The 22,372-nt window shown below is 44.6% G+C and overlaps 1 pseudogene; it reads left to right on the forward strand.

The window, feature by feature from the left end:
* The first annotated feature begins 9,425 nt into the window (after nucleotides 1–9,425).
* LOC140851628 (uncharacterized) lies at nucleotides 9,426–17,081 on the forward strand (annotated as a pseudogene).
* The last annotated feature ends 5,291 nt before the right edge of the window (nucleotides 17,082–22,372 follow it).

A 22,372-nucleotide genomic window follows, 5' to 3' on the forward strand; every position in this document is an offset into this window, starting at 1 on the left:
GGCCTGAAGACGCCACCCAGCTTGCCACCATGCCATGCAAGCTCATAATGATATTGGAAGGGTGATGAGTGTTGGAGAATACCGACCGACCGACCGATCGACCGATCGATCGATCGTCGGATGCAATTACCGACTGAGGGTATGTCGGTCGGCGGACCTTTTTTACTCTCCCGACCGACTGCACCAGGGAGTCCGATGGCCGACTCTAGCAACATGCCCGACTGACCGTCGGAGGGGCCTGGATCTCCACCCGACGCCACACAGCTGGCTACCGGCCTAGGGTCGGTCGACTCCTCCGATCGCCGTACAGCTGCCAGAGACTGTCAGCCCTGACAGCAGCACGCGGCACCGCCGCCTAAGGGCATTATCCCACCTAGGGTATTGTCAACCCTAGCGATTTGACAGCCCCACGGCGATGTGACACTTTCTTGGCGACTCTGACAGTCTACGGTGAGTTGACAATTCCTCACTTGTCCGCGCCATTAATGACGGCGCCATACCACGCTCCACTATATATATCGGGGAAGACTACAGTGCTAGAGGCCCTTCGAGACAACAGGCTTGCTCCCTTTCTCATTCTCTCTCGATTGAGCTCTCTGTCTTCATTTCACTGTTGCCCAGTCACCTCTCTGACTTGATCATCGGAGGGTCTCCGTCGGAGCCGCCTCCGGTCAGTGTGGACTTCCTTTTTGCAGGCGCTCATTCCCGGCGACCAGGCGACGAGCGGATTGGCCGCAACAGATTGGCGCGCCAAGTAGGGGGGCAGGCATTCTCAAGCAGTAGATACTAATGACAAAGACAAGAGCCCAATGATCGAGAGTCACAGGGTCGGCGAGGCGCTCTTCCTGCCGGAAAAAGGCCTCTCCGCCATCCTCCGCGGCGGAACCCAGCTCTTCGCACCCCGCGGTGACCGCGGAGGCGCAGATCGCAGCAATCGTACGGCAGATGACCGTGCTGACGGATGCGGTCAAGAGCCTCCAGCAACAACCGACGGCACGTCCGATGCCCTCCAGGAGCAGCCGCCGACGCGTGCGTCGATCTCTGTCGTCTCCGCGCGAGCGCCTGCCACAGCGCTCCCACGGAGAGGAGGGGCGGCTGCGGCGCGATGTCCGTCAGTCCCAGCAGCTCTCTCCCCCCAGCTGGAGCGAGCGAGGAAGGAGAAGCGACCGCGAACGCCATCCGCCTCCCTCTCGGAATCTTTCGGAGACTCCACTCCTGGGGTCTCCCAGCACCGGCGGACGGACGACTACGAACGCAGGTTCGAGGAAATCGACCGTCGGCTTGTGCAGTTGCAGGTGGACGGGCAGAAGTCTTCGAACAACGTCGACTTCCAGACTGCCCAACCTCTTTTCCGACTCATTCTCGACGAACCGATCCCCAGTCGGTTCAAGATGCCACACGTGGAGCCATACGACGGCTCCACCGACCCAATCGACCACCTGGAGAGCTATAAAGCTCTCATGACGATTCAGGGGGCAACCGACGCTCTCTTTTGCATCGGCTTCCCCGCCACACTCCGCAAGGCTGCCAGGGCCTGGTACTCCGGTCTTCGATCGGGAAGTATCCACTCCTTCAGACAGCTCGAGCACTCTTTCGTGGCTCACTTCAGTACCAGCCGGAAGCCGCTGCGAACGTCGGACAGCCTTTTCTCCCTCAAACAAGGAGAAAATGAGACGCTCCGACATTTCGTGGCGCGATTCAATACGGCCACGCTTGAGGTCCGGGACCTCAACGAGGACATGGCTATCTCAGCCATGAAACGGGGGCTGAGGACGTCCCGATTCACCTACTCCCTGGACAAGACCCTCCCCCGTACATATGCCGAATTGCTAGAGCGCGTGTACAAGTATATGCGTGCGGGCGAAGGAGCCTCCGACCGGCGCTCAACCGAGTTCAAGGGTCCGAAGGAAAAGCGAAGGAAGGGTCGGGACCCCGCCGAATCTAGCAGGCCCCCGACTGATGGTCGGGTCTCCCCCCTGCGACGAAACCAAAAGTCGCCCCGACGACAGACTCCAAGGCCGACACGCCCCAGGTATGACTCCTACACTCCTCTCTCCACTCTCCGTGTGCAGATTTTGATGGAGATCGAGGGGGAAGAATACCTGCGACGGCCTCCGCCTCTGAAGGCAAAAGGCCTCGACCGACGGAAGTACTGCCGATTCCACCGGGGCCACGGCCACAATACCGAGCAATGCATCCAGCTTAAGGATGAGATCGAAGCTCTCATCCGTCGAGGGTATCTCGATAAATTTTGGAGGAACCCGCCGACTCGACCTGTGGCCGACCGACGACCCCAGCCGACTGAGGAAGCGACCACCAATCAGCCGACGGCCGGGGTCATCAATATGATTTCCAAACGACTTGGCCCGGGGACGTCTGCTGAAGGGGAGCCCATGAAGAAGCTACGCCCGAACGACGTGATTACTTTTACAGAGGAAGACGTTCGGGGTATCCAAACTCCCCACGACGACGCTGTTGTTGTTTCGGCAACAATAGCAAACTATGATGTAAAAAGAATTTTTGTAGATAATGGAAGTTCGACAAATATTTTATTTTACTCGACCTTCTTCCGGATGCGACTGTCTACCGACCGACTCAAGAGGGTCCCAACGCCCTTGATAGGCTTTGCCGGGGATGCCATCGCAACGGAAGGTGAAATTATCCTGCCTGTGACGGCCGGCACCGAACCACGACAAAGCACGATTCATTTGACTTTTGCGGTCGTCCAAGTGCCTTCGGCCTACAACGCCATACTTGGAAGACCCGGACTTAACGCCCTCAAGGCGATCGTCTCAACGTACCATCTCCTAGTTCGATTTTCGACTAGGAACAAAGTCGGAGAGATGCACGGAGACCAACAACTCGCTCGCCGATGCTTCCAGATCTTCGCTCAGAATGATGAGTTGAGGGGCTCCCTGACGATCGACAAACTAGACCAACGGGAGGAGGAAGAACGGGGCTCGTCGGCCGAACAACTCGTGTCAATCCCGATTGCGGGAGACCCCGATCGAAAGGTATGGGTCGGGTCTCAACTACCCGACCCAGAACGGCGATGATTGACAGAGCTGCTAATGGACAACGCCGACATATTTGCTTGGTCGGCAGCAGATATGTCAGGCATCCCCCCAGAGACAATAACCCACCGACTCAACATCGACCCGACGATGAGGCCGGTGAGGCAGAAGAAAAGGTCCTTTGCTCCCGAAAGACAGAGGGCCATCGATGAAGAAGTGGACAAGCTGCTCGAGACGGGCTTCATCAGAGAAGCCACATATCCCGATTGGCTCGCCAATGTCGTCATGGTCAAGAAAGCCAACGGGAAGTGGAGGATTTGCATCGACTACACCGACCTGAATCGGGCCTGTCCAAAAGATAGCTTTCCACTTCCAAAGATCGACCAGCTGGTGGATGCGACGTCCGGATTTCGACTGCTCAGCTTCATGGACGCCTTCGTCGGGTACAATCAGATCCAGATGGCGCTCGAAGACGAGGAGCACACTGCCTTCGTGACCCCCAAGGGCCTCTACTGTTATCGAGTGATGCCCTTCGAGCTGAAGAATGCCGGCGCCACCTACCAACGACTTGTCAATAAGATCTTTAAAGACCAGATCGGGCGCAATATGGAGGTATACGTGGACGACATGCTGGTGAAAAGTGCCCAGATTTCGGATCATGTTCGGGATCTCGAGGAGACCTTCCGCACTCTACGACAACATCGAATGAAGCTGAATCCGACTAAGTGCACTTTTGGGGTGACCTCAGAGAAGTTTCTCAGATTCCTCATCTCTCAGCGAGGAATCGAGGCCAACCCTGAGAAAATAAAAGCGATCATCGACATGCGTCATCCGAACACCAAGAAGGAGGTCCAGCAGCTGAACGGAAAAATCATCGCTCTCAGCTGGTTCATTTCTCGATCAGCTAAAAGGTGCCTCCCGTTTTTCAAAACTTTGCGGCAGGCGAAGGGTTTTTCTTGGTCGGATGAGTGCCAACGGGCCTTCGAAGATCTGAAGAAGTACTTGGCTTCCCCGTCGCTGCTTGTGAAGCCGGAGGTCGGGGAGACCTTGTATCTCTATTTTGCCACCTCCTCCGAGGCGGCCAGTTCGGTGCTCGTCCGAGAGAACGAGAACCGAACCCATCAGCCTATCTACTACACCAGCAAAGTACTCCGCGGTGCTGAAGCTCGATATTCGGAGACAGAAAAGATGATTTTCACCTTGACCGTCTCCGCACAACGACTCCGCCATACTTCCAGGCTCATGCCATAGTGGTTCTCACCAACCAGCCCCTGAAGGCGATATTGCGCCGACCGGATACGTCGGGACGGCTGGCGAAGTGGGCAATGAAGCTCAGCGAGTTTGACATACAGTACCGACCGCGATCTTCCTTGAAGGCCCAGGTCCTGGCCGACTTCATCGCCGAATGCTCGACAACCGACCAAGGGTCGGAAGGTGTGGACCCGGGATGAGACGCGGTCTCCGAGCCAGACCCGTTCTCCACCTGGGTACTACACATCGACGGAGCTTCAAACGCTCAAGGGAGCGAGGCTGGGTTCCTGCTCACCAACTCGGATGGGGTAGTCATCGAGTACGCCCTCCGATTCGACTTCAAAGCCTCCAATAACCAAGCCGAGTACGAAGCGCTCCTCGCCGGCTTGAGGATGGAAAAGAAACTCGGGATCGACAGCCTCCGGGTATTCTCCGATTCTCAACTGATCGTAGGGCAGGTCAAAGGTGAATTCGAGGTGCGAGATCCGGCCATGGCCAAATATCTCCAGAAAGTGAAGGATCTCGTAACGCGCCTCAGGTATTTTAAAATTTCTACATCCCTAGGTCGGAGAATGCCCAGGCCGATGCACTCTCCAGACTGACGACTTCAGCTTTCGACTCTTTGGGTCGGACGTTCGTGGAGAACCTCGAGTAACCGAGTATCGACCAGGTCGAAGAGATACTACAACTAACAGCTGAACCAAGCTGGATGGATCCGATTGTTCGGTTCCTGACTGACGGAATCAGTCCTGAAGATCCCACGGAGGCCAGGCGGCTCCGATGGTCGGCCTCCCAATATGTGATCATGGATGGCCGACTCTACAAAAGGTCGTTCTCCCTTCCCTTGCTTAGGTGCTTGGGACCGACCGACGCAGACTATGCCCTCCGAGAAATGCAAAAGGAATCTGCGGGAGTCACTTGGGGGGCAAATCTCTAGCCTACAAAATCCTGCGACAGGGCTACTACTGGCCCACCATGAGGAAGGACGCGGCTGAGTTGGTCCGGAGGTGCGAACCTTGTCAGAAGTACGCCAACGTGCAGCACCAACCGGCCAGCCAAATCGCTCCTATTGTCGCTCCATGACCCTTCGCTCAGTGGGGGGTCGATATTCTCGGCCCTTTCCCTCCAGCATCGGGTCAAAGAAAGTTCATAGTCGTCGCCATCGACTACTTCATCAAGTGGGTGGAGGCCGAGCCCCTGGCGCAGATTACCGAACGAAAGATGGAAGACTTTGTCCAAAAATCCATCATCTTCAGGTTCGGATTGTCGCATACCATTATCACCGACAATGGGCGGCAATTCGACAACCAAGATTTCAGAGATTTCTGTGCAAAGTTTCACATCATGCACCGACTGACTTCAGTCGGGCACCCACAGTCCAACGGTGAAGTCGAGGTGACCAACCGGACCATACTACACGGGCTCAAAACCCGACTAAACGAAGCCAAAGGCCTCTGGGTCGACGAGCTGGGCTCCGTTCTGTGGGCTTACCGAACGACCCCCCGCATTCCGACCGGGGAGTCGCCTTTCGGTTTGGCCTATGGGACGGAGGCGATGATCCCACTCGAGATTGGGCTGCCATCTACTAGGGTCGAGTGGTATCAAGAGCCGGACAACTCTGATTGTCGGAGGGCCAACCTAGACCTCCTCCCCGAATTGTGAAACGAGGCCCAACTTCGCATGGCCTCATACCGACAGAAGGTAGCCCGATATTACAACGCCAAAGTCAGACCGAAGCTCTTCAAGCCTGGTGACTTAGTCTTGTGAAAGGCAGAGGTCTCGAAGCCCCTGGACCAAGGGAAGTTGGCTCCGAACTGGGAAGGGCCCTACACGGTAGCAGACACCTATGGTCCGAGGGCCTACCGACTGGAGACTCTGGAAGGAAAACCCGTTCCACGGACATGGAACGCCGACAACCTGAAGTTGTATCACCAATGAACTTTGTACTTGTTCATTCGGAATACAAATCCAGTTTGAAATTGCGGAGTTTTAACTCTTCGACTGACGATCGACGCTCACCAAGAAGGTCGGGTCCCGACGTCCTGACTCGGACTTGGTATCCACGTGGAACCGACAGCCCGACCGTCCACGACGTATCGGGCGCTCACAAGGGCCATCCACGGCGACGGGAGTTGACACTCCTTCTACGGTCGAACTTTCGGGCCAGACTATCGGCTAACTTACCGATTGAGCCCCGACCAAGGAAAGGCGAAATGCCTATGCGACCGCCGTCGCAACTTGCCGATCGAGCTACGGCCGGTCGAAGGATATTCGGCTTACCACCGTCTATCACACGATGCAACCACAGTCGCATTCATAGCTCACCGACCGAGCTACGGACGATCGGAAGATATTCGGCTTATCACCGTATATCATTTGGCGCAGTATAAATACCTGACACAAGGGTATCGGGATCCGACTTATCGACGTTCCCCGACTAAATGCGCAGGACGACGTTCGACTGAACGCGTCGGAAGAGACCTGACTACCAAACCTTTATCCGACGGTCGGTCGGCTTCCGACTCAACGAACGCGCCCGACACGCAGCCGGGGGAAGGATGCCCGACTTACGACCTCGACCATTGAAGGCCGAGCCTAAGTCGGGACATGTCCTACCTTCGTGACGGCACGAGTTGCCGAACGACCTAACCGACCGATGTGGGTTGGCGACTTACGTGTTCGGATGCATTCTACGACACATGAGGAAAAAGAGGAAAACAGGCAAAGGAAAAAAGTTCAAGTCCATGACTTTGACTTCATTAAAGATCAAAAGAGGCTTACAAAATCGGGCCGAAGCCCGGTTACAAGTGTTCTAAGAAAAACACAAAAAGGATAAAAGACGACGAGGCCGCGGTCATCCTTCCGAGTCAATCTCCTCGACCGATGGAAGCTCGGGGATGACCGGCGTGTCCACCGTGATCGGCACTTGGTCGACGGCCGGAACAAGATCGTCGGTCGGCGTTGGACAGGCGGTCGGCGTCGGATCACGAGTCACGGCTGCCTGTTCCTGGACGACCTCTTCCGCCACGACGACGCCTCCCGACGACGGGTCGGCCATTTCTTCCGTGGCTTGGTTCTCGACTCCCGACGGGACGATGCTGCTGAGATCCAGCTCCGGGTATAGGCTTGAACCGCATCCCGACCATCCTCGTACCCCACCCGGTACGATGCGAAGCCGGACTCCAACATCTCCTCTCGGTACTGGTCGGTGCCGCAAAAGTCGTCCACCGCCCAACTCGCCGATGCCTTCGCCGACCTCGCTTTCGCTTCCACCCGACCGAGAGAGTCCTTTGCCGACTCTGCCTCTGCCTTCGATATATCGGCGTCGGCCTGGGCGATTGACAGATCCTCCTCAGCCTTGGCGAGCTTCTCCAGGCTGACCCGGAGCTGCTCGCGTTTGCCTTCGAGTTCGGCGGCGACGCCGTCACGCTCGCGCCGCAGACGGTGCACGGTCCGACCCTTGCGTTTGGCTTCTTTCCGAGCCGACTTGAGTTCGGACCCGAGACGAGAGACCTCGTCCACCAACTTCGCCTCCCGATCGGTCGACTGCTTCAGGTGGTCGACCAGCATCGCCCGTCGGCTTCGGCCGCCGCCGCCCTGTCCTTCCAAGCCGCCCAGACGTTTCCGAACCTCCGGTACCCGACTTCAAGTTCGGACATGGTGTAGATCAGCTGCCGACATGAGCGTTACGTCAGAAAGATAAAATAATGAAGACGCTAAAGAAAAGGGAGAAGAAGTAGAACTTACCCCGACCATGGTCGGGTAAAACAAAGACAGCATCTCGGTCACTTGCCGAGACCTCAGCACCTCCACGTCGGTTGGGAGGAGGATCCCCTGGCACAGCCTCCTGGCCAGGTTGTGGTCGGCCAACGCCGACGCTCCTTCGGGGAACTGAGCGCTGGGCGGCACAGTGCGACTCCCCGACCTTGTGTCATCCGCGGGGTCCATCGGGGCTTTCCCCCGATCGACCACCCCAACCAGCGGATCCGGTAAGGAGGGGATGCTCGAGTTTGACGCGGCACCCCCCGTTGCGGCTACAGATGCCGTCGGATGGTGTTCGGGTTTCGAATGTCATCCGGCGCCACACCTGCCGGCGAAGCCGTCGATGTCCCTTCAGCCGTTTCCTCCACCGGCCTCTCCTCCGATTGCACCGCGGAGCTGCGAGTGCTATCACCGGCTCCGACTGGTCGGTCTCCGATGCCTCGACGGTCGGCGCCGCTGTGGAAGGTTTCTTCGACGGACGCGAAGGTCCGGCCCCGATGCCGACCTCTTCCTCGCCGCGTACTGATGGATTTCGGCATCGATCGGCCTCATCCTGGGAGGTGTCCCTGCGATACCGACAGAAATATTAATATAAGAACAAGAACGAAGGCCAGAATGAAAAGACAACCGATGGATCGGGCGATACCTAGATGGGAGACCAAGCTCAGGCCAGCGTCATAGAGGGCTTGTTCGGTAACAAGCTCCCTCTGCTTCGGGACCGACATGTCCTTGATTCGGTGGAAGTCCTCTCGGTCGTCCGCCTCCACCCGGCTGTTCTCGTTCGCCTCGATTCGGGGCACGCCCCAGTGAGAAAGGAAGCCCCAGGGAGAAGAAGATGAAACAAAGAAAAACTAGTTTTTCCACCCGTGGATGGACGATGGAAGACCAGTGATGAAGGAAAGACCCTTCCGGGGGTTGAAGAACCACCACCCTCGGGCCTTAGGGTGGGGTCGGAGGACAAAAAATGCCCGAAAGAGAGAGATATGAGGGTTGGTCGGCAGAAGCTGACACAACAAGGCGAAGCTGATTATTAGTCGGACAGAGTTCGGCGCTAGTTGCACCGGACAAAGTCCGTAATAATCCAGCAGATTCCAGACGAACTCCAGAATCGGAAGTCGAAGACCCACACGAAGATCTTCGACGTACAGCGCCACCTGGCCCGACGGAGGGTTGTTAACCCGACCGCCGACCCTTGGGGAGGAAAGTTGGAACTGCTCCGGGATACGATACTGATCCCGGAGCCGATCAACGTTCGGCCCCGAAAGCGAGGAAACCTCAACTTCCGGAGTCGACCGAGGGTCATCGGTCGGATTTTTCGATCGAGCCCCCTGAGATGAGTTTCCGACCATCGCACCAGAACCAAGAGAAAGTCAAGGCTGAAGAAGAAGAAGAAGAAGAATGAAAAGAAGATTTAAAGGAAAACTACGGCCGAAGGGAAGAATCACAAACCCCAGGCGGACCCTTGCGAGAGTGGGAGAAGGAGCAGCCGCTGGCGACGACGGAGGAATCACTTGGGCAGAGTCTCTGCAGCAAATCGTCCAAGATGGGACTCCAAGCGCAAGTGGTCCTATATATAAAGGGCCGTTCGACGGCCGAGATGACCCCGCGCCGACAGAGATCCCCCGGATGGGCGACACGTGGCGGCATCCGGGCCCTCCCTTCGGCCCGATGGATCGGCGCGCCCATCCCGGGATGGCCGCACCGCCTTCATTTAATGCGGAGGATGCCGGCCCAACCACCTCCGACACGTGGCGAAAGGGCCGCGGTTCCGAGTTAAATCGTCTGCGGTGATTCGCATTCCCGATGGGACACCTGACAACGCCCCGCGCTCCCAGACCAGCGCGGGGCGGCGGTTTGCGTTCCCCAAAAGGTGCCGGACACCCGATCGCCTGACACCAAATCATCCGACACTCGATCGTCTGACACCGACGTAACACCTGACGCTGATAGGACGGGACGTCTGACACCGACTGGGCACCTGACGCCAGCAAATCGCTCGACATTCATGAGACGTCTGATATCGTATCAACTCGCGGTACGGTCGGAATTTGGCATACGGTGAATCCACTCCTTTTCGCCCGGCGTTGCTGCCCAAACAGAGGCATCGGCCAGCACACCGTCCGACTCAGGAGTGGAGGGGGGCAACTGTTGGGGAATACCGATCGACCGACCGACCGACCGACCTACCGACCGACCGACCGACCGACTGACCTACCGACCGACCGACCGACCGACCGACCGATCGTCGGATGCCATTACCGACTGAGGGTATGTCGGTCGGGCGGACCTTTTTTACTCTCCCGACCGACTGCACCAGAGAGTCCGATGGCCGACTCTAGCAACATGCCCGACTGACCGTCGGAGGGGCCTGGATCTCCACCCGATGCCACACAGCTGGCTACCGACCTAGGGTCGGTCGACTCCTCCGATCGTCGTACAGCTGCCAGAGACTGTCAGCCGTGACAGCAGCACGCGGCACCGCCGCCTAAGGGCATTATCCCACCTAGGGCATTGTCAACCCTAACGATTTGACAGCCCCACGGTGATGTGACACTTTCACGGCGACTCTGACAGTCTACGATGAGTTGACAATTCCTCACTTGTCCGCGCCATTAATGACGGCGCCATACCACGCTCCACTATATATATCGGGGAAGACTACAGTGCTAGAGGCCCTTGGAGACAACAGGCTTGCTCTCTTTCTCATTCTCTCTCGATTGAGCTCTCTGTATTTATTTCACTGTTGCCCAGTCACCTCTCTGACTTGACCGTCGGAGGATCTCGTCGGAGCCACCTCCGGTCGGTGTGGACTTCTTTTTTGCAGGCGCTCGTTCCCGACGATCAGGCGACGAGCGGATTGGCCGCAACAATGAGCATAATCACAAATTGAAATATTACTATTTTGATAGAATATGATGCTCATAGAAAATACTTAGAGTGGGAGGAAGATTAGATAATACTTTTGTATTATAGAATCATAAATTACTCCATACTACTTGACTCATTATATAAGATCCTATATATACATACATGAAGGTGACTCTTAGGCTATTCTCATGAATATAAAGTAATCTTTGATTTTCTAAATGACCCTTAGTTTTCTTAAGTTGACTCTTTGATTTAAGAGTTACACGACCCTTTGATTTTCATAATATATTAATGACTAGATTTTTGAACTTTCACTAATATTAATTATAAATTAACTTCTAATACTCTCCCCTAATTTGTAATTTTTATAACATCTGTAATCACGAATTTGAACTGCAGCCAGGAAAAAAATCACGTACAGGATAAGTTCTTCTTTTTGTTCTATCACAATGTATCCCAGTATCTTCATCAATCACTCATTCTTCCATCTTCAGCTTTAATGCATTCAGTTCTTTCATTGCGTCTTCATAACTTTTCTTCAAATCTTCATAATTTTCATACAATTCTTTCATAATAGTCTTGATTTCATCCATCGCTAGAAAATAAATATCTTTAATGATAATATTATAAATATCTTTTAAATATTTGATTGCTTGTAGCACAGCATCATTCTCAGCTTCTTTTTTTGTAACACTTTTATGATCATCAATCACTAATCTTTCACTCGAATCTTCGAACTCAATTGTTGCTACAAAGATTGGTAAATAATCTGATCCAGATTTTTCACATGTATACCTTGCTGGTGATAAATTCAAATTTTCAAGTATCTCCTTGAGTATCAATTTGAATGGTGCAACCATAGATATAGATATTTCACCCTCCATTATACATACTTGTTATTGTTGATAAAGAGGTCTCTTTGCTTCAACCTCTTAATTTTTTTAGAAAATTGCACTTTTTTTTTTTTACTTTCTTAGAAAACTCTCAAGCTCTCTGGCTCTTAAGCTCTGAGGTTCTCTGGCTTTGAAGCTCTGAAGCTCTCTGGTTATATGACTCTATGGCTCTCAAGCTCTATGAGTTGCTGTAGAATTAACCTTATGCTTTGATAGTTGCTTTAAGATCGATCTTGCTTTGATACCACTTTGTAAGAAGGGTGATGGGCACAATCACAAACTCAAATACTACTATTTTGATAGAATATGATGCTCATAGAAAATACTTGGAGTGGAAAGAGGATTAGATAGTACTTTTGTATTATAGAATCATAGATTACTTCACACAACTTGACTCATTACATAAGGTCTTATATATAGATACATGAAGGTGACTCTTAAGCTATCCTCATGAATACAAAGTAACTCTTGATTTTCTAAATGATCTTTAGTTTTCCTAAGTTGACTCTTTGATTTAAGAGTTATATGACTCTTTGATTTTCATAATATATTAATGACTAGACTCTTGAACTTTCACTAACATTAATTACAAATTAACTTCCAACAAATGGATCGATCAAAAATTTGCAGATACATAGATCTGAATCTGAATGACAAGAAGGAGGGGCTGACCATATTTTTCAAGTTGGTCTGATGTTTCTTGTGTCCGACCAAGTTGTTTCCAGGGAGGGCTTGGCCAGTTTATACCAAGGAAACCTATGCGTGAGGAGCAAGGCAAGCCAACTTTTGCCCCAACGTCAACTCCACCTGAGGCTTGTGCTTCTTTAACTATTAAAAAAAAAATTATTAATTATTTTTAAATTATAGAGAGATGTAGAGAGTGGTGAGCTTCTTGATAGGGTCAAGATCTATCAACGGACCCATCAGTGATGGTCAGGGGAGTGGATGGCGAGGAGCTGGAGCTTTACATAATTTTTTCAACTATTTTTTCATTAATATTTTAATTTTCAGTACAAATTTAGAACATCTATAATTTTAATTTTTAAGATCGTATAATAAAGATTAGATCCCAGCCTATCTCTGAGGGCTCGACCGCACTCACAGATGATCAGACTATGATCAGGTGCTTGGTATGAGATCCTGTTATGTTAGGAGGCTAAAGTATAGAATTAGAGCTCCCCCATCTCCACACTCATCCTAGACTGATGTTCATGCTGTCTGCGATGCTCGACTAGTGGAGATATAGAGACAGACTCTGAGGATCGACAGCAGATTGATGAGGATCGACAGCATGCTAATGAGAATCGACAACTGATGAGGTAAATGATGGAGTAGATGGCACAAATAGAGTAGATGAGATAGTAGTAGGTCGATTTGAGCTCCTCTACTCACTCTCTTTCTTCAAATGCCGATGCTTGACAGTCAGCGACTTATTGTTATATTTTTTTATTTTTATTTTAATTTTTTATAATTATTAAATTTATTTATAATATAATGAAATGATTAAATTTATATTTGATCTCTTGTATGAATTTTTTATTTTTATTTTATAGATTATAAATATAAATATAAAAATATATATTTAAAAATATATATTTATGAATTATTTTTTTTAAAGTATTATATTTTAATTAGCGATGAAATTATTTATGATAAAAAATATATCACAAATAAGATTATTTATGATGAAAATTATCCATCATAAATAATTTTTTAAAATTTAAAATTTATTTTTAAAATTATTTACTATGTAAATTTTTCATTGCCAATAGTATTTTTTATGATGAAAATATTGATGATAAAAATTTTTAGTTATAAAAAAATAATTTATTTTATTTTTTAAAAAATATTAAATTTTTTATTAAATTATTGATGATAAAAAATTTTCATCGTAAATAATCTTATTTATGATAAAAATATATTTTCATCATAAAAGATAATATTTACGATGAAATTTTTTATCATAAATAATTAAAAAATAAAAAAAATTACAATACAGATTTTTCATCGTAAAAATATGTTAGTAGCGATGAAATTTATTTTTTATTATAAAATAATATTTACGATCATATTTTTAGCAACATAGTATTAGCGATGAAATTTTCATCGTAAATAAGTATTTATGATGAAAATTTGATATTTGCGATGCTTTTTTTGTATTGCAAATAGTCCTTTCTATTGTAGTGTACTCTTGCTCAGCGAAACCCTCCATCCCCCCCTCTCTCTAGCTCTCTCTTCCTCTCACTTGGTGAAACCCCTCCTCTCCTACACCTAGCAGCGACGGCAGCTCGGTGTTGGAACCCTAGCCATCATCTAAGCATCCCCATTTGGCTGCTCCAAGCCTCCCACCTGATCAAGACTGCACACCATTGCTCTAAGCCATCGCTATCATCTAAGCATCCCTATTCAGCCGCTCCAGGCCTCCCATCCGACTGAGACCACTGAGTACGAAAATAGAGCAGAGGTTTTTCTTTTTTTTCTTGCCTCTTCATTTCCTTTTCTTTTCATTTCATTCTGTTTCTCTGATTTTTCGCATTTATTTTTTTCTCCTTTTCATTTCTTTTTCTTTTCATTTCATTTTGTTCTTATGAGGTTTGTGGCACGTTTCTTTAGTTTTTTTTCCTTTTCATTCATATTCTATTTTCCAAGATCTGTGGGGAATGCCACAGTGCCACTACACAGGATAAGGGTCTTATTTCGGAAGCTCAAAAAATAATTTACATGATTTCAGACTTTTATCTATTATATATATATATATATATATATATATATATATATATATGGAATGAAGAAGAAAAACGGACTTTGGGGAAGGAATTGTGCCTTTCCATTGGTTGCTATGGATTTGGTTGATTGCATGTTGCGAAGTAATGGAGTGCAAAGATAATTACTTGTTTCTTTATTGCATTAGAAAATGATGAAATTTTATTATTGATTAACTTGTATGTTATATTTTTGAAAGAATTTGGACATTCATTATTATTATAGTTGGATGTATAATAGACTTTTACTGGATCGAAAGAGTTATACAGATGAGTTTCTAATAGGGGTGGAATCGTTTGTTCACTTTGCATGCTGACAACCTATTTTTTGAGTGAGAAAAAAATTAAGTATCCTTATTTTAAGTGCAAAAATACAAAATATTTGACTGTAGAGGAAGTAAAGGTATATTTTATAAAAAAGATTTCAAACCTGACTACTGGTATTAGACAGAACATGGAGAATATGAACCAACTGTGAATTATGGTGTTGATCAAATGCAGTTTGTTAGTTCAAATATTGCTCAATTTAGTGCTCCTAATTGTGATCAATTGGGCAATAATGAGCAAACCAGTAGATACAAAACTATGATTTTTTAAGCTATTGGGCCGAATTTTGGAGATCTTTATAACATCAATGTAGATGCTCATCAGAATAGAAATGCTGCAAATTATACAGAGGAGCCTCCAAATAAGGAGGCTGAAAGATTTTACGAGATGCTGCGTGCAGCATAACAACCGCTATGGCCAAATTGTACTAATAACTCAGAGTTGTCAGTTGTGGTTAGAATGATGAGTATCAAGTGTGATAATAATGTGCCTCAATATTGTTTTAATCAATTTGGGAGGCTTATGAAAGAGATAAGCCCAGCCAATAACCTAATACCTTCTGACTTCTATAAGACAAAGAAATTAGTTTCGAAGCTTGGCCTATTTGCTAAAAGTATATTGTGTTACAAGAATGATGAGTCTTTAACTCATTGTAAGTTTTGTAGTCATCCTCGATACAAATCAGGTAGGACAGAAAGTGAGAATCATAGACAAGTACCTTACAAGAGGATGCATTAGTTGCCACTCATCTCTAAACTTAAGAGGCTTTATACCTCGAGCAAATCGGTTGGACACATGAGATGGCATTACGAGAATGGACGGAAACAGAATATTTTGTGCCACCCATCAAATGGAGAAGCATGAAAATATTTTGACTATGCATATCCTGAGTTTGCATCAGAGCCAAGAAATATTAGACTTAGATTATGTGCTGATGGCTTTACTCCATATAGTCTATCTACTTCACCATACTTCTGTTGGTCAGTAATTATTACACCTTACAATCTACCTCCTGATATGTGTATGATTACTCTATATATGTTTTTAACCTTGCTCATTTTTGGACCGCATAATCCGAAGATCATGATAGATGTGTATTTGCAATCATTGATAGATGAATTAAAAGTTTTGTGGAATCACGAGGGTATAGTGACTTATGATATTTCAAGGAAGTAAAATTTTCTCATAAGAGCCGCCTTAATGTGGATAATCAATGATTTTTTGGCATATGGTATGTTGTTAGGATGGAGTATAGCTGAAAAATTAGCATGTCCTTATTATATGGAGAGAATGAAGGCTTTCCACTTGGAGCATGGAGGTAAAAATATATGGTTTGTTGTCATCGTCAGTTCTTACCTTTTGAATATATATTCAGAAGAAATAAGGATGCCTTCTGATAAAATAAAGTTAATAGATCAGATCCTCCTCTCAGATTAACGAGGGACGAAGTATGGAAAAAACTTCTTGGATATCCCAAAATAACTGAAATAGGCCCATGTAAATTTCATGGGTATGGAAAAAGTCATAATTGGACGAAACAGAGCATATTCTGAGAATTATCATATTGAAAGATGAATTTAATCCGACACAACTTAGATGTCATGCACATAGAAAAAAATATGTTTGATAATATCCTTAATACAGTTATGGATATAAAAAATAAAATAAAGGATAATGTTAAAGCAAGAATGGACTTGAAAGAGTATTATAGATGGCGAGATTTGGAGCTCTATGAGTTACCTAATGAAAAGGTGGTGAAACTAAAAGCTAATTTTAGCTTCACATTAGACCAAAAAAGAGTTGTTTGTGAATGGGTAAGAAGGTTGAAAATACCTGATGGATACGCTTCAAATATAGATAGATGTGTAGACATGAACAAAGGCAAGTTATTTGGGATGAAGAGTCATGATTATCACATGTTTATGAAATGTTTGTTGCCCATTGCATTTATTGCATTACTGGAATCAATATGGAAGCTTCTTACTGAATTAAGTATATTCTTTAGAGACTTATGCTCAACTGTGCTGTAGGAGAAGGATTTAGTACAAATGGAATATAATATTTCTATCATCTTGTGTAAGTTGAAATGTATATTTTCACTTAGTTTCTTTGACTCAATAGAATATTTACCTATTCACCTACCGTATAAAGCATGAATAGGCGGACTTGTTCAATATAGACGGATGTATCTCTTTGAGAGGTAAAAAATATTATTTCTATGTTTGTTTCAAATCTTTATCCACATAATCTTTCATATCACATCTGCTAATATTCAATGCTCTGTTCTTAGGTTCCTTAATAAATTGAAAAAGATGGTTAAAAATAAAGCTCGCATTGAAGGCTCTATATGTGAGACATACTTAGCATAGGAGATGTCTTACTTCTGTCTGTATTATTTTGAGCCTCACATACATACTATGAGTATTGGAACTAATCAAAATGATGATAAGAAAGAGTATGAAATAAGATACCAACCAACTCTTTCAATTTGCAGTCAGTTTGGCCGTCCATTTGGTCAGTGTAGAACTTAATATTTGACTAATGCAGAGCTTACTGCTGCAACATTACATGTATTGTTAAACTATGATGAAGTGAAGCCATATCTTGAGTGAGTATTGCATCCTCAACTCCACACAGAACTTTATACTCAATCGAAGAATCCAACAAAACTAATACAACATGGTATTTCAGTATGTTTGTGCGATATGTGCATGCTTCCACATCTGGAGGTCTTAGTGATGCTCAGATAGATGCACGGATTGAGGCTTCCTTTGCATTATGGACAAAGATTATGTAAGCTTTAACTCCTGTTTGTGCGAATAGAAATTATTTGTTCATGTGCAACATAAGTCTAATACATTGTTTTTGTAATTTATGATTAAGTGCATAATCTATGTAATATGATACAAAATCAACACTTGAATGACTTAGTCTGGGTCCCATGAGAGTGATAAAAATATGGCCCATATATTTCATTGGTGGATTCAAATTTCACACAGATGGATACAGTGAGGGCAAAAAAACAATCAATAATGGAGCGTATGTTAAGGGTAGAGGATATGGCGATAGTAAAATAATTTCTATGGTATTCTTAAGGAGGTGGTGGAGTTATAGTATCCAAGACAAAGTGATAAAAGAATGGTAATATTTTATTGTGAATGGTTTGATCCTATCATAAATCGGAGGATGAAAGTGCACAAACAATATGATATTGTTGAGATTCGACATAATAGAAGGTATCCAAAGTTTGATCCTTTCATTCTTCCCCAACATGTGGTGCAAGTGTATCATTTACCTTATCCTGGGAGGATAAGAGATAAGGTAGATTGGTGGGTGGTCATCAAGACAAGACCGGAGGTCGAGTAAATATGACCATATTTTGGAGCCTGCTTTCAAGATGAGGAGATGTCTCGAGTCAATGCAATAGATGATAATGAGCCCATTGAAAATTTATGAGACAGTGAGGGATTGTTTGAGGAGATTGATGCATATCTTGAAAGCATTATTGACGATGAAAAAAAGAAGATGAAGAGGAAGTTGAAGAAGAAGAAGAAGAAGAAGAAGAGGAAGAATATTTCACTAATGAAAATGATTCAGAAAGCAATGAAAAATATAAAGATGACAATGAGTAATTATGATATAAAATTTATGCTTCTAGATAATTTTTTTATTCTTTTTACCAATAATTATGATATAAAATTTATTTTATATTTAGGTTATTGTAATCAATACTTGATATTTGTTTTATTTTATATTTACATTATTGTGCATCTATAGATATCACCTTCAGATCGAGTTCATGAGAAAGAGAAGAAAAAATTATCTACTTCTCGATCAAAGAAGACTCGTGCAATCACCACAACCATCACAGATTTACCACCACCTTGACCACCATGGCCCCCCAGATGCTTCATTTGCCACCTTCTATCGCTGTCGCCTTCTTTCTCTCCCATTACACCACTCTCTTCCATCATGTTTTCTCCTTTCCCTCCTATTCTACCACATCCCCCTACTATGATCTTAGGGGTTTTTACTACTCAACTACCATATTTTGGTTCCATTCCTACCATTTTCACTACCCCACCCTCTTTCTCCACTATGCCACCATCATTTCCTCCATATCCATCATTTTAATTTCAATATCCAAATACCATGTCACACACACTTAGCCATACTTATAGCCCATCCTCTTCCCACACTGTAGTCCCATCTGGGTAGTCACTGCGTGTCCAATATATGCATATTTCTACCACTACAATTTCTAGTTAGAAGGGCTTGCATATACAGACATCCGAGAGGGCAATGTGTTGGGATTTCATGATTTCATACATGAAAAAATTTTAAAACGAATACGCAACAAAAATTTTAAAAATTCAGATTAAATCTAATTTAATCTAAGCGTGCATAAGATCAAATCTTAAAATCATAAAACAAGATCGACATATGTAAGATAGGATTCAAATATAGAAATCAAATAAAAAAAAATAAATAGAGAAGATCTAATCTTCATACCTTGGCATTGATCGATCTACACTGTAAACTGATGATCGTGGATATCTTCTGAAGATCCCTTGAAACTGCACAAGTGTCCGACCTCTAGGATATTCATACGAGACTTTGATCTGATCATAAGCTTCTTGATCTCACCGGGGAACACCCCCCATGATGTAGACATTCTACCATCAACATCAGACATAAAATCTGAATTGATGTATCCTCTCACTTCTAGCTTTGACTCTTCTCCAAAATTAAGAACAAATCCTTAGTTCTTCTCAAGTACTTAAGGATATTTTCACAGCAATCCAACGCTCCTAGCTGGATATAATTGATATTCACTTGTGACACTCACGGTATTGACTATATCAGTTCAAGTACATTACATGGTATATATCTATGTCCAAGAGGGTAGCAGACTCCTCTCTGAGATTTTTATGCTGAATTCTTTCAGCATCTACTTTCTGTACTTTATCTGTGAAAATACAAGCATCCAATTGCATCTATCTCTATAGATCTTTATATTCTCAGAATATAGGATGCTTGTTTTATATCTTTCATGAAGAATTCTATATACAACTATATTTTAATCGATGTCAGTATTGGACATTCTTATTGACCCTTTTGGAGATTCATAATTTCTCATTTGTGATCAAACAATTTGATCATATCATCGAGATGAATGTTCCAACTCTAAGATTATTGCAGATTTTGTGATCTCTTATTACAAGAAGTAAAATCTATAAGCTACTCTATAAAGAAATCTTCAAAAAATATCTAGTCGGAAAAGCTATTTTACATCCCTTTTTTGGAGTCGATATTTCACATCGCATCGTTGTAGGTTTTGAGATCATCTCTATGTTCCCTATCTTCCATGAGAAATAATTTTTCTCTACATCCTCTATTAAGCATACTCAAGTACCTTTCGAGAGGATGGAAGATCCTACTGTATGTACGAGGTGGAGGAGAAATATTCGTATACTGGCTCATCATGAATAGATTCTTTGGGTCCTTTGGCTCGCTGCTCTTCAGAGACACTCTCTTCGAGCTTAACTTTTCTTCCAATACTTCATCTTGGTTAAATAATTTTTCAAGAAGATAGCATGATTGGTCATAATCACATTATGATCCTTTCAGAAGAAAAGTAGTATCCCAAACTCTCTGAGGATATTCTTTGAAAGGAGCTTTATAGACATATCCTTTAACATATCCACCTACTACCCTTGACATATGTTGGACATCCTTGAATCTTGAAATAACCAAGATTCAGTTCTCACTATGCCATATCTCTACAGTATGGTAGGAACATATTTAGAGAGAATCCAATTTCATAGAAATAAAGTATGTCCCTAAAGAAACAAAAATAAATCAATGAAGTCCATCATGGATCGGATCATATCTCATATAGTCTCATGACTCTTTTTAATTATCTCGTTGAGCTGAGATGTACTAAGAGAGATCCAATATGAAACTATACCATTTTATGAGATAATCAAAAATTTTTTTTCTTTGATATTGCAACCTCAATCTGATCGAAGTATCTTTAAGAATTTTTTGATTTTCTTCTCTACTTTACATTTGAATTCTTCAAACTTTTCAAAAATTTAATATTTGTATCTCATATACTTACCCACGCCATGACTGATCATCGATAAAGATAATGAAGTAGAGATAACTTTCTTTGTTAGTAATCAAATAGGCTACACACATCAAATAGATACTAAGATAAGTATCTCAGTGATCCTTTTTCTCATCCCACAAGAGTAGCTGGATCATTTTTTCTCAAAGAGATGATGCACAAACTAGATATGACTCAACAATCAATGAGCTCAAAAGCTCACATTTTTCTAGTTTATTAATCATTTCTTCTCCTATATGACTTAGCCTAAGGTTCACATATACTTAAGGTTTATCTCAACTCTGGATCTCTCAGATCCAATGATATTCACTACTTGCTCAATTAAGTTCACAGATGCATCACCAGGTAAATAATAGAGATTGTCTCTAAGAACTAAATCCAAACGATAATCACAAAGGATAGATATCCATAGCTACAGCAGCAACTCTTACCTTATTGTCAATTATAAGGATTACTTTCTTAGCCCTCTACCTTTCCATAGACTCTATACTAAAGTACATAAAAAATACTAGAGTCTAAACTCAACTAGGGAGAAAAGAAAATCATAAGGATAGTTTTGAGCAACTTCGACAAGCCTACTCAAGATGTGTCCTTATTTCTTTAGGCTCTCCAGGTATATACCTCTGAACTTTTCAAGGTTCTTTTGTTAACAACATTTTGACCAATTCAGATAAGATACCAAAAAGGTTATTCATATGGTAGTTTATCATAAACTATCCATATAAATTAAAAAAAAGATTGCAAGATCAAATCCACAAGCAATTCCTTATGCATGAACATGTCGAGCCTTTTTAAGCTCCATAATATCATTGATCATTATCAAATAATGATCATAAACTGACTATCCATCACGCATCTTATGCGCTGTGTGACTCTGATCACCTCATAATACTTGTAGATGAATCAATATGTCATTAGCAATATACATATGCTCATGCATATGTTAGAGTTTATCTAACATGGACTTCAACATATAGCACCTATCTTTATTGTCACTGTCTATCCACTTATCAAGTATAGCTCGTTGATTTTGGGTTGAACAGGCTGTTAACATTAGAATAACCTGATAGAGAATATTACTTAAATTTTTCAAAATTAAAAATAATTTTTAGATTTGTGAGCCAGTCTAAGTAATTAATTTTGATTAAACGGTTGATATCTAGAATTTGAGCTAGAAGGTTGGAAGCTGACACAATAAACAATAAAGAGTAAAGATTCTAGTTAGATATTTATACTTATTTTATAATTTGCTCTAGAGATTTTTAGATGCAAAAAGACTATCACTATTTTATCAAATCTCACACACTCTTCGGGTAGAGAAACGAAAATTCTAATGCGACAACTGAATTTCTAATGGGTACT

Source organism: Elaeis guineensis, chromosome 9, assembly GCF_000442705.2.
Source record: "Elaeis guineensis isolate ETL-2024a chromosome 9, EG11, whole genome shotgun sequence".
NCBI lineage: Eukaryota > Viridiplantae > Streptophyta > Magnoliopsida > Arecales > Arecaceae > Elaeis > Elaeis guineensis.